This window comes from Magallana gigas, chromosome 3, assembly GCF_963853765.1.
Source record: "Magallana gigas chromosome 3, xbMagGiga1.1, whole genome shotgun sequence".
In the NCBI taxonomy this organism is placed as follows: domain Eukaryota; kingdom Metazoa; phylum Mollusca; class Bivalvia; order Ostreida; family Ostreidae; genus Magallana; species Magallana gigas.
The window spans coordinates 45406046-45418438 of NC_088855.1; the positions used below are offsets into that span (position 1 = coordinate 45406046).

General features: G+C 33.6%; 1 long non-coding RNA gene across 1 annotated transcript; it reads right to left on the reverse strand.

The window, feature by feature from the left end:
* Nucleotides 1-2429: 2429 nt before the first annotated feature.
* On the reverse strand, nt 2430-5558 carry LOC136274016 (uncharacterized). The gene is made up of 3 exons (XR_010712271.1): nt 4622-5558; nt 3435-3596; nt 2430-3154 (listed from the first exon to the last, which is right to left on the reverse strand). It is a non-coding gene; the product is annotated as an uncharacterized lncRNA (long non-coding RNA).
* Nucleotides 5559-12393: the final 6835 nt, after the last annotated feature.

Sequence of the window (12393 nt, forward strand, 5' to 3'; positions counted from 1 at the left end):
TGTCGGACTCCTTTCAAAATTTTATTGATGGCATAAACACATACACACTTTGGGATCCCCTTAACATCAAATTTCCGGGGATGGGACACATTAAGATCCCCGATAAATTAAAGGATATTAAAGTTTTCCCTATGGACACACTAATGGCGGAATTGCCAGTAAGCAATGAACTACAACCTATGGAATCATTACCTTGGGTGGGAAGTCTTTGGTTTTATGTATTTTTGATTTTGGCAATAATGATTGTATTTGGAATTTGTATTCTGAAACGTAAAACTATCAAAAAGTTAGGATATAAGTGCCGTGGTTGCTGGTCGGGTTGTCGAAAAAGGGGTGGTGACGGGGATGAGGAAAGTTCTGGCAGAGACAATTTGTCTGGTGTTAATCCTGATCAACGAAATTCCAAAGAGACTATTGAAATGAACCCCATAGTAAAGGACACTACAACCACAAAGAGACCTCGCCGTTATAGAAAACCACGACGATCAATTGCAGACGCTCACGCTATTGGACCAATCACTGAAGAATTAGCATACCAGTTGACCGGAGAGAATAGGAACTCCGATTATCCGAGGCCTGAACGCTATGGACCGGACCCGGACTTGGCACGCGAATACCTTGCAGAAAGGGCGTTGATGTCTAAGAAATAGAGGAACGCAGTCGATGTTCCGCGAGGAGCAAACTCGCCATCCGCGCAGGAAGTGCCATTGGTGTGCTTATGAAAATTGTGTATTCAATATGTTCAAATTTGTGAAAATGTAAAATGTTTTTGAAATAATTATGTAATGTTATATTTGAAATCAAATGTGGTGAGCTGATAACTGCGAATGGAATTCTTCGAATCCGAATTACACAACGTTTTCTTGATAATCGTTCCGATAATTCGAAATGGATACAATTGTGTGAAACCGATAACTTTAGTGTAACTTTTATGTACGCTGGACTGTGTAACATTTATATATGCTTATGTATTTTATTATAATTCTAGCGGCGCTTATGCTTGAATTAACATTTTATAATGGACTTTATATGTTACCTGTGTGGAACTTTGAACATTGGACAATTCTGATTGCATTTAATTGCAATTATATTTGATTTTGAATATTTTGTATTGATTAATATTGTTGTCAAAAGTATATATGATTATTACTGACTTTTGCATGAACTGCTAAACAATTATATATTGTCATGAGTGAAGTATACATATTTGTTGACAGACTATTATTGTGTCTCAAGCCGGTATAGGAAATTGGTCACTTCATTCAACCTCTTAACATAGATGTTCTGACCGGTGTTTCACCAGGAAGTTCATCTAACCTAGAAGAGTTTGAAGGATAATTTTCACACCGGGCACCTGGCGAAAGAAATCTCCCTCGGGGATATTTCTTTTGTTAGGGGGACGTATGTAACCAGATAGCCGTATATATATGAAATATAATTTTATGATTGTATTCTGCTTTACGTTAATTAGTCATTAGCTTGTTGTGCACTCGAAACGAAATAAGTGTATAGTGAACAATGTTAAAGGTCATTGACCGAAAGGGACAACTGCGTAGTTAGAACTCGTGGTGTTAGCGGAACGACCAGGAAGAATAAAACTCTCGATGATGATTGGACTTTGGAAAGCGGTCAACGGATGCAAGACTCTTCGTTGTAATTAACCTTTAACAATGGACTTCGTTATAAGTCACTTACGAACTGTGACCCGAAAGGATGTTCTAACAATTGCTTATTTTATTTTACTGATTTTTATACTTATGATTTGATTAATAATTAGTAGATGGATTTTGGATTGATAGCAGATTGATTATATATTGCTTTTATACCACTATACGATTACAGTGCTTAATAAATATCATAAAACTCCAACTGACTTATGATTTCAAAAGTCTAAAGAATAACAACAGAAGGATCACACAATTGTTGTGTTATAACATATACATTGTCATACTTTTTATCGTCGTATATACATGTAAACTATTTTATTTCTACAAAAATATTTTGCATATTGATTTAGATAACCGTATTGTGATTGATTAGTTTTCTTGCTATATGCAATATCGGCTGTATAAAATATGGAATTTAAAAAATATATCAATGAATGAGTCATAGTCTTAGTACTAAGTAAAACGTAGTTTAAGTCATATAGAGAAAGAAATATTGACATTGAACAATAAAGATGTATATATTTTAGTAATATTGACATAAATATGTTTCATTTCTTGGAATCATATTGCGGCAATGTTGTTATCTAATTGTGCTTTTTGCATTTTTACAAGAGAGGACCCCCAATTTATTAATGTCAGAAGATAATATTGAACTGAATTGTAAATACAGGTATTAATGGTCTTTGTTTTTTTATTTGCTTTTAACTGTTAATATCATTTTACATGTACCGTCAAGAGCTAGATTCGAATTCAGAGTAAGGTGACATACCATCAAAGGAAAGGTTAATTCAAAAACATTTATTTTTTTTCGGAAATGAGTACATTGTTATCGATATGACTATAAAGCATAAATTTTTATTGGTGTTTATCTAAATAATAGAATCTCATTCGTACATCAAAAGCTATAAAACTATCAAATCCAATAAAGTCAATTATTTCATGTAAGTTAGAAGTCACAAGATAGAATTCAGTATATTTTTCATGAATAAGAGGTCACAATACTTTATATGTTGACAATGCAATAAAAATTAAGAAGGTTAGTTAAAGAGTTGAAATCCAAAAAGAGTCGGCCCCAATACGCTTCCGTAGCCGCTTGGGACATAATATTCAAAATTTAACTGGATGTGATGAAAAAATAAATCAATTGCAACAACATATGGAAAGCAGTTTATGAGATTGACCGCCAAAGTTTTATAAATGCATTACATCATCATGATTTTCTCTGTTTAGTCATTAAAAAAAACTTCATGGTAAAGTGGAATGATTTTTCTAATGACGCTTAGTACTGGTTTTATTAATATGCATTTGAATGGATCTTTTGAAGGATTGTAGTTAACTCAAGTGACATTTAAAGTTCAGAAGTCTCTTGTTTTATCCAGGTTTATCGAGGTGAAACAGAAATGACTGGTTCGAGTGTTGTATTCATCAAATTCTGCCACCATAGGAACATACTCAACTTTTTTCTTCACTGAATTAGAATACCACGGCTAGATTTTGGATACGATAATAGAAAAAAGAAAACCAAAATCACGTTTCACATTTTATCCTTAAACACTTAAACATGTCAAAAAGATGAAGAGACGCCTTTGTTATAATGAATAATTTGCTTTGATTCTCATTATTAATTCTCTTGGTTAATTAGGAAATATTCAAGAGAATTACATGATATGATACATTGATTTTATTATTTTTTAAAATAATTCTAATAAGATTTTAAGCAAAATAAAAAAAATTAGATTTATTTTATGAGACGGGTTATTAAAATACCTGTCCTAGTTTCAATCAAAGAATTATATCTGATAAGGTCTTGGTTTTGTCCCCTTTTTGTGCCAATTTTGTCGGAATATGCCAGTACCAAGAAGTTCGACAACATACCGGTAGTTCACGTGTTTCTATGACGTCACTGGAATGGGCAATTTCCCACCTTTTCTAAAAATAATAAAAAAAAACTATCAGGTTTTTTTTTTATTCACAATTAAAAGGTACATAGCTTCTGCACCACTTTTACATATAATTATCATTGTTGGAGCAGGCTAAGAATGCACTCGATGTTTCCTATTTAAAAAACCCCAATGTTTTGCTTAAATACTTACTTTCTGTTTAATTACATCATCATTTACATATCATATCTCTAATATCACAAACAGCACACAATTTACACATGTATTTAATATTTAATATTCAATATATTTAATATTTAATATAATGCCAGTTTTGCATTGCAAAATCACCTCGGACATCCTAAAATGTTGTCATACATAAGTAACTGGTGCTTAGTTGAAACATAGGAAAAAAGCAAAACAAACAAAACTTAATAAGGGTACAATATTAAGGAATTAGAAATTTGCAACCGAAAACTAGCGTCAGGCCACTTATTCTTATTTTGTCAAAAATGAACGAATAATACAAGTGGGTAGTGTACGCTAAATGCTTTGTAATGAACTCTGAAATTGCATTTAGAAATCAATCAGCAATAAAAAGTTTTCTGGAAGGTTTCAGAATTCCAATTCGTCATTTGAAATATATGTATACATGTATGCAACACTCAAACAGAGGACAGCAACATACCAACGGAGGACAGCAACAGAGGACAGCAACATACCATAGGAGGACAGCAACATGCTAACAGAGGACAGCAACATACAGAGGACAGCAACAAACAGAGGACAGCAACATACCAATGGAGAACAGCAACAGAGGACAGCAACATACCAACAGGATAGTAACAGAGGACAGCAACATACCAACGGAGGACAACAAGCATTCTGAGAGTATTGCATAAGCAATACACGTCCCCTACCGGTTTGTATTATTCTATGAAAGCTCCCAAGCACACAACTATTTCAGAGCTATTGTAAACGAGATGTCATGCTTTAATCAGAGATAAAAGAACAGAGGAAATTAAAACTATAAAGTTGATATAGAAATTAAATACAAAATAGGTAAAATAATACTCTTTATTTCATCTCCTGTAATTTCGCCAAGTCTATTCTGTATTCGCTGGTAAAAAATTGTGAAAACAATGCACTGTTATGCACAATATCATTTCTTACCGTCTTCTGTACCCCGAATCAAACCAAACAGTTATAAACAACCCAACCCGACAACGAACCCGATTGTAATAATAATACAAAAAAACCATGCCGATTAAATTTACAACACAATGCTTGACACTATTTTACAGAATTTATTTGTTTGTTAGAAATGATAAAAGAAATGGTACAGGAAAAGGAATGGTACAAGTAACGCACGATATTATAACTGACTACATACTGGCCTCGTTTATTCAATACACACCGAACCCGATAACGAACCCGAACATTAAAAAATTGGAATATAAAAAATTAATTTTCTCGAAAATATGTCAATCAGACGCTACAAAAGTGTAAACTTGATCTGTAGTTTGACATTTTGAAGCTGTTCAGCAAGTTTCATATTATTCCTCAATTGCATAAAGAAAAAAAGCGTGGAAAACTGAAGTGGGACAGACAGATGGACGGACTGACGGACGCAGAGGAAAGCTATAGTCCCCTCCGGTGAAACCGGTAGGGGACTAACAACAGAGGACAGTAACATACCAACAGAGGACAGCAACATACCAACGGAGGACAGCAACAGAGGACAGCAACATACCAACAGAGGACAGCAACATACCAATGGAGAACAGCAACAGAGGACAGCAACATACCAACAGGATAGTAACAGAGGACAGCAACATACCAACGGAGGACAGCAACAGAGGACAGCAACATACCAACAGGATAGTAACAAAGGACAGCAACATACCAACGGAGGACAGCAACAGAGGACAGCAACATACCAACAGGATAGTAACAGAGGACAGCAACATACCAACGGAGGACAGCAACAGAGGACAGTAACATACCAACAGAGGACAGTAACATACCAATGGAGGACAGCAACATGCCAACAGAGGACAGCAACTTACAGAGGACAGCAACATACCAACAGATGACAGAAACATACCAACAGAGGACTATTTCCTTAATTAGTTAACGCTGTACAACAAACACTTGTTCATGGTGTACTTTCCATGATGATTCCAGAGGCCTCAAGAAGCAGAGAAGACTCGATTGATGACGAAGGAAAAATATTAATATTAATTTTTATTCAAAACCTTGGAAATGGTAACAAGGCGCAAACGAATGAAGACGCTTACACCTGTGTCGGCTATACTATAACATCAACTTCATTTCTTTTTAAAGAATCATTCTTTGATTTTTATTAGTCGATTAATACGGTCGGGAGGTGATTGAATCCAAAGAGGGAATGGCTTTATGATAGATTGTATCATCCCTGACGTATTTGATCACCTCTTAATATGCAAAGAATGGTTCCCTATTACTTATATAATTTTAATTAATTGTCCATTTAAATTATAGACATTTTTACGTTATTTTCATTCCGTATAATAATGCAAACCCCGCTTGCGCCCCAATGATACGTCATATGCTTCCTTAATGCATCAATTTGAACTATACGTTATGAATTTAATCCGTAGTGATATAACAGACAGAGACACTGGAAATTGTAAATATATATTCATTATGTTGTTAAGTGCACAGAACTAAATTAAGAGGCTAACGAGACATAACCAGAAGCCATCTGAGTTTTATGATACACACATTGCTTAAATGGTGTTGATGCATGAATAGAAAGATTCAATCCTAACCCCAATTTTAAAGTATCTGGCCCACAGGGATTACAACATAACCAAACTTGAAAATTTTACACTCTATTTTGCTTTCACGATAATTTGACAATGAATAAGCTCAATGTTCTTCATGAAATATTTTACTAGAGTTTTTACTATTATGTACTTAACTCCCTATAAAGGCCCAATCCTCACACCTATGGTCAAAACTTGAACAAATTTGAATTTACCATATGTGACAAAGCTTATGTAAAACTGTCACCGGAAATTTAAGCATAGCTTTGAAGAATAACAAACGCCAGTGAAACATAAAAAAAATCACGTATCGACTGGACATTATCAACAACCAGAACCAAAACTAGGAATTTCCTAGACATTTATGACTGGGATTATCTTTCACAGTTCTGAGTCTCTGAAGTCGTTAATTTAAAATAATACAAGATCGCACAAAATTCAGAGCCTTGCTTCACAACATACCTCGGCGGCGTACTCGAGTATTATTGTCAAACACGGTCGGCAAAAGTGAGCTTTTAGAAAGGACAACAACTGCAGTCCTATACAGGATAAAGTAAAGAGATTAAAACCGACTCGCCATGTCTTGAAAGCCATATACATGTATGATAACTAGAGTAAAGATATAAAAAATGGCTAATCATGTCTCTAGAATGGAAAGAAAAGCATAAATTTTCTTATAATGTAACCTTAAGATAAACTCCATTAGGTAAGTAAAACTGAGTGCAACAATAGCAGACATGGCGATGGTTAGTTAAAAATGACTTAAAGATAAAAACCTGGAATTGACTTGGCACCAATACCTTTCTGTAAACATTTCCCGTATTCAGTTCTCTATGTATCTGATGATGTCTTTTATTACAAAATTATAGCATCATAACACATCTCTGAGAGATGCCGCCTGACGTGCTATTTTTAAGGTAGATGTACATGTATACTCTTAATTCTGATGTAATCGTGAAGGAAACAAGAAACATGTTTTACCCCTGGGACATGTGTGCATTTGGAATGATCTGTCATTTTACTAAAATAAACTGCATTCTACGGTGTATGACAATTTGTTATCAATCAAATATTCTTAACATTACAAATATATTTTGGTCGACCGAGATAAACTTATTAAATGCTTTTGTTGCATGTTGTCTCTAGTTTCCTCATTTAAGTGACAAAAGTGATTTTTGCAAACTATTGAGACAGAAAAAAACTAATATTAACGCAGTTTTATAACATCTCTCAGTATTACAAGTACATTGTATGTCGCGTGTCGGATCCAAGAGAAAAGAGGTAATAATATTGCTAAAATAAGATGTCAAGGGATTCTGTACTGTAAATTAAAGTACATTTGCATATAAGTTAGCATTATCTTTATATTACTTCTAAAGCTTCTTAGCATATTATATTGATGAATGGGTTCGACTTTAAAATAGAACAAGATATGCTTTATCAATGTTTACATTGCATTATAGACCACGGAAGGAAGATATTTCGGATGCGAAAAATCAATTAAATCGCCATGATTAGAGTACATCCAATCACCCATTAATGTCCTAATTACTTCACTAGATTGTTTAACAACACGTGCCAAACAAGACCACCGTCTACCTGACGTCAGTTAAAGTGTATAATTGGTGGCTCTCGTCGTTACACACCACCAAAACCGTTTTTATTTGATAAAAATTCAAATTTATCATCAGTTTTAATGTCTCGTGTCTGCTCCGATTTGACGACGGTCATAAAGTGACTATATCGAGACGCTGGAAAAGTCTTTAGCATAAAGAACATGCACGTCTGCATTGCTTCTTTCGAGTAAAATGTGATTCAATTAACATCGTCTTGGTTTCCTTAAAACAGTCAAAGCCTTTTACATGCACCAATAAATTGCTTGAACTTAGAATAGAACAAAATAAGCCTGGTCAATATTTGATGTGTCGATAGCATCATGGAGAGATCATACATGAAAGTGAATCTGAATTAGCTAGTGCATATCGTGTTAGGAGCACATTTTCGCAAGTCAATTTAAGGGGTTTTTTTTATCATAACTCGTCACGTTTGAATCTATAACACTTGTCTATTGATCACGTTCCTTTACTTCGTGTATCCCAATCTTGATTGCAAGTTAAAACCACGCAAGCTAAACGAGTCCATTAAGGTAAAATGTGACATATCCATGTTGTGACACACTTTCGATGGAAATAGCTTTTAAAATCAAGTATAATTTTATATTTTTTTCTTCCCAAAAATTGTTACCTAACAGAGCGCAATGGGTTAGAGGATTAGCTACGAAACCGTAAGCCATGAGTTCAAATCCCGATGGTGCTTTTATTACCTTGGCTTCCCATACAAAATTTAAAACATATTTTGGGGTCAAATATTGTAAAATTTAAAATTCTAAAACAGTGAAAGTATTTTGATTATTATAATGTACTTTTATCCACATTAATATTGATAGGTTTCCCATGCCACTTTAAGGTTGTACGGCGAACAGTACTACCAAATCTTTAAATTCAAAGCATATGCGAGATTGGTCATGGGTTTCGACAATGGGGTTGTTTGGTCATCATACATGACATCCTTGTGTTTTTATCATTTTTTAGAATAACTGCCAAACTGTGCTTCACTGGACAGCATAGGAATAAACATGAGATATTTGATAATTTAAATTTAGACTGCAGGACACAATCAAAAAATGTAGAAGACTCGTACTCTGGAAAAATATAGTATAGTAGTTTTCTTTAAGAAGCCGTACCAGGCTTTGAGACTCCAAGAGAACCACGTGTGTATTATCTTGTACTTTGGAGAACTGTTCGTACGAGCTGACTATATTTTTCTGTTTTATTAGAAGTTTACTGGTTATAAATGTTCCATAAACGCGCTATAAAAAAGCTATATGTATAAAATATAGTATTAATATTGTTATGTACTATATATCCATGTTTAAGGGTTATACATCGAATTCGGAAACCATTTTAGGCATTAGAGTACTATTGTAGAAGCTGATACTAAACCAGTAACACATGCATGTAACAAAAAGGAATGATGTTTATTAAAAAACATGAATAAGCCTCTGAGCTGTAGCTCTCATTGAAAGTCATACTTCTCTTTTTGAATGGAAAAATGCTTACTAGGTATAATACACAATGTACCATAAATTTTATAATATACAATTAAAAGCCCCCTTTGATGATGTTGTAGTTTCTGTTTTTAAGCTTTTGAAGCTTGTTATGATAACTTAATAGCAATGTAAAAAGTGTTATAGTTCATTACAAAACAAAGGATCGTTAATAAAAGAACAATGTTTTGTTTGAATTATATTTATAGATTTTATCTTTAATATTGAATTGTTGCACTGTGTGATACTAAAAAAAATCAGTGACCTTTCTCTTTTGTTATAAACAAACATACGACTACGTACCTCTCTCTCTCTCTTTCTCTCTCTCTCTCTCTCTCGCGACCGAGGTCTCTTGAGGTCTACTGTGTTTGCCGTGGCATGTGAAGAGATTTCCTCGTTAGCGGTTTATCTAGTAATATCTTTACACGGCGGGTTTCCTCCGAGCAATAAATGGCAACAAATTGGAAAAACTAAGTCGCGGAAACAGAAAAAGATAGATATCAACGAAATCATGTACTTTTTTGGTTAAGTAAACGTGCCCCTAAAAAGAGATAGAAAAAAGAAATCGATTTCAAACTGCCAGATAATCGTGCTATGTACTTCTTTTTTCTTTGTCATTTTGAAATAAGGTTTAAAATAAAAAGCTTGGTTCTTGAATTGGTAAATTAGAGAAACGACCTTTCTTTCCGACGGAGGCAGCAGGCATATGAAATATTTTTAAAAAGTAGAATGCCGTAAGCAGTGCAGCATATGACGTATCTATTTCAAGCTTCCTGGTAAAATAAACAGGTCAAGAGTTATTCCAACTATAAAATTTCATTTCAACTCCTAATAAATACATTAGAATAAGATGTGTATTTTTTGTTGTTGTATACCGTTTTAGAACATCTTAAATTCATTTGCGATATGTATCGCAAACGAATTTAAGATATTCCTTTCGATATTGAAAAGATTCATAAGGCGTATGAAAATAAATTTCTTGTACATGTATTAAAAATTTCATTTTGGATATCAATAAAAAATGTAAATAAATGGTTTGTTAAAGGATATTGTATAAATAAATACTTTCACATTATTTAACCAAAAAAAATACGTTTTAAACATTTTTGGAAAGGTAAAAATTGTAAAATCTCCTGCGAGATTCTGAGTCATAACACAAGTAAACTCTCCCGCCCACTGCGCTACACTGTTAGATGACGAACTTGAGGAAAGAAACTATTTATAAAATTATACTTGATTTTATTGTTTACGTCGATGAATAATACGTCACAACATGGAAGCATCCCATACCTTAATACAATAAAAATTGGCTGTGGGGATGTTCTGAAGAATAATTTTGCAGTCCGGAAAGTAATTAAATGATCTTGATACAATTCGAATCTAGTTTCTTTAGGATAGAATTACATCCGACACTGGTAAAAGAAGGAAATTGTCGTACAAGATTCGATTAAACGGTACATGAGTAAAATGAGAGAGCAAGTGAGCAGCCTCACATAATCCTCGCTCTCACAGTAGTTGACAATTCAACACATTTAGAATGGCAGAGTTTGTATTAATTAAATACACAAAATAATAGTGTCCTTTCTGACATATTTTATTTCTTTAAATAAAATCTGCAATATGACGACTTTAGTTGTCATGTACAAATTTTGATTCTCAATATTCTAAATTTTTGTAAAGGATAATAGGATAAAGGGATAAAATTCAGTCAAATCTTTCACTGCGGAATACGTATATAATCAACGTATAGGAATATCCTATACGTTGTCCTAATTAACAACAAAGTGGTTGCAGAGGAATTGCATAAACAAACTGTTTACAGTAGAAATCAAATCACGGTCAGCTTGGTGATTCAACTTGGGGAAAAAACTCCGAAAAATAATGAGATCGGAATTTTTTTAAGGAATAAGGGATGATTCTTTGAGTATTATGATGTGATCAAATAGGATCGGGTGTGATCAAATCCAATAAAGACCGACGGGCTTTCTGATAGATTTGATCATGCCAGACTGTATTTGATCATATCAAACATGAAAAAAATATTCAAAGAGGGATTCCTTATTTCTTATATTTATAATATATTCAGCAATCCTACGATTAAATATTAAAATAGTAATTGATGAAATGTATCGGAATATATATCACTGAATCGACTTGTAGTAGTATCACAGCCAAATTTTGTCCTTATTACGTTCAGACCTAGAGTTTAAGAAATTCTGTGCTGGTGTCTTAAGAGGGGTTGCAATGACAAAATTCTTAATACTGCCGGTATTTTATTCAATAAATGTGCAAAAGTTCAGAAAGGCAACAATCCCAGAAATATGGAGAAACCGGAATTTATTTTTCTGCGAACATGTACATCTACAAAGTTTTAATAAATCTGGGGTTTAAGAGGAGTAGCGCTGACCCCCCCCCCCCCCACCACATTCTGCCCCTGTAACACTGACCAACTTCCTGGTTAGATCACTTCAAATCCCACGAGAAAATGTTGAAATCGTACACGGTGGATTTCACAGCCGTAAAATGCTACAATAACATATATATGAGTATTGCAACTTGATGGCAATGGATGCTTACATGTATCAGTTTTAAATATAAATATATGCCTGATTTTCTGATATTAGTAATTAGTAATATTTTTTAAAATATAATTTTGATATGTTTAACTTATTCAGTTACAAAAGCACAGATTTTCACCTAGTTATTACTCTAAGAAAGATAACTCATATTGATTCGGGGAAAAAAATTGTACCATTGTACCTATTGAATACATGTATTTGTCATCCCTAAATTAAATATGTTGCAACAATATCCATACATATTTTCCGGACCAATAGGATGCAGTAAAAGATGATGATAATGATGTTGATATTGATTTCTAAGCCGTTTTCACGAGATTGCATTGTAATAAAAAGACGAACAAGAAAACA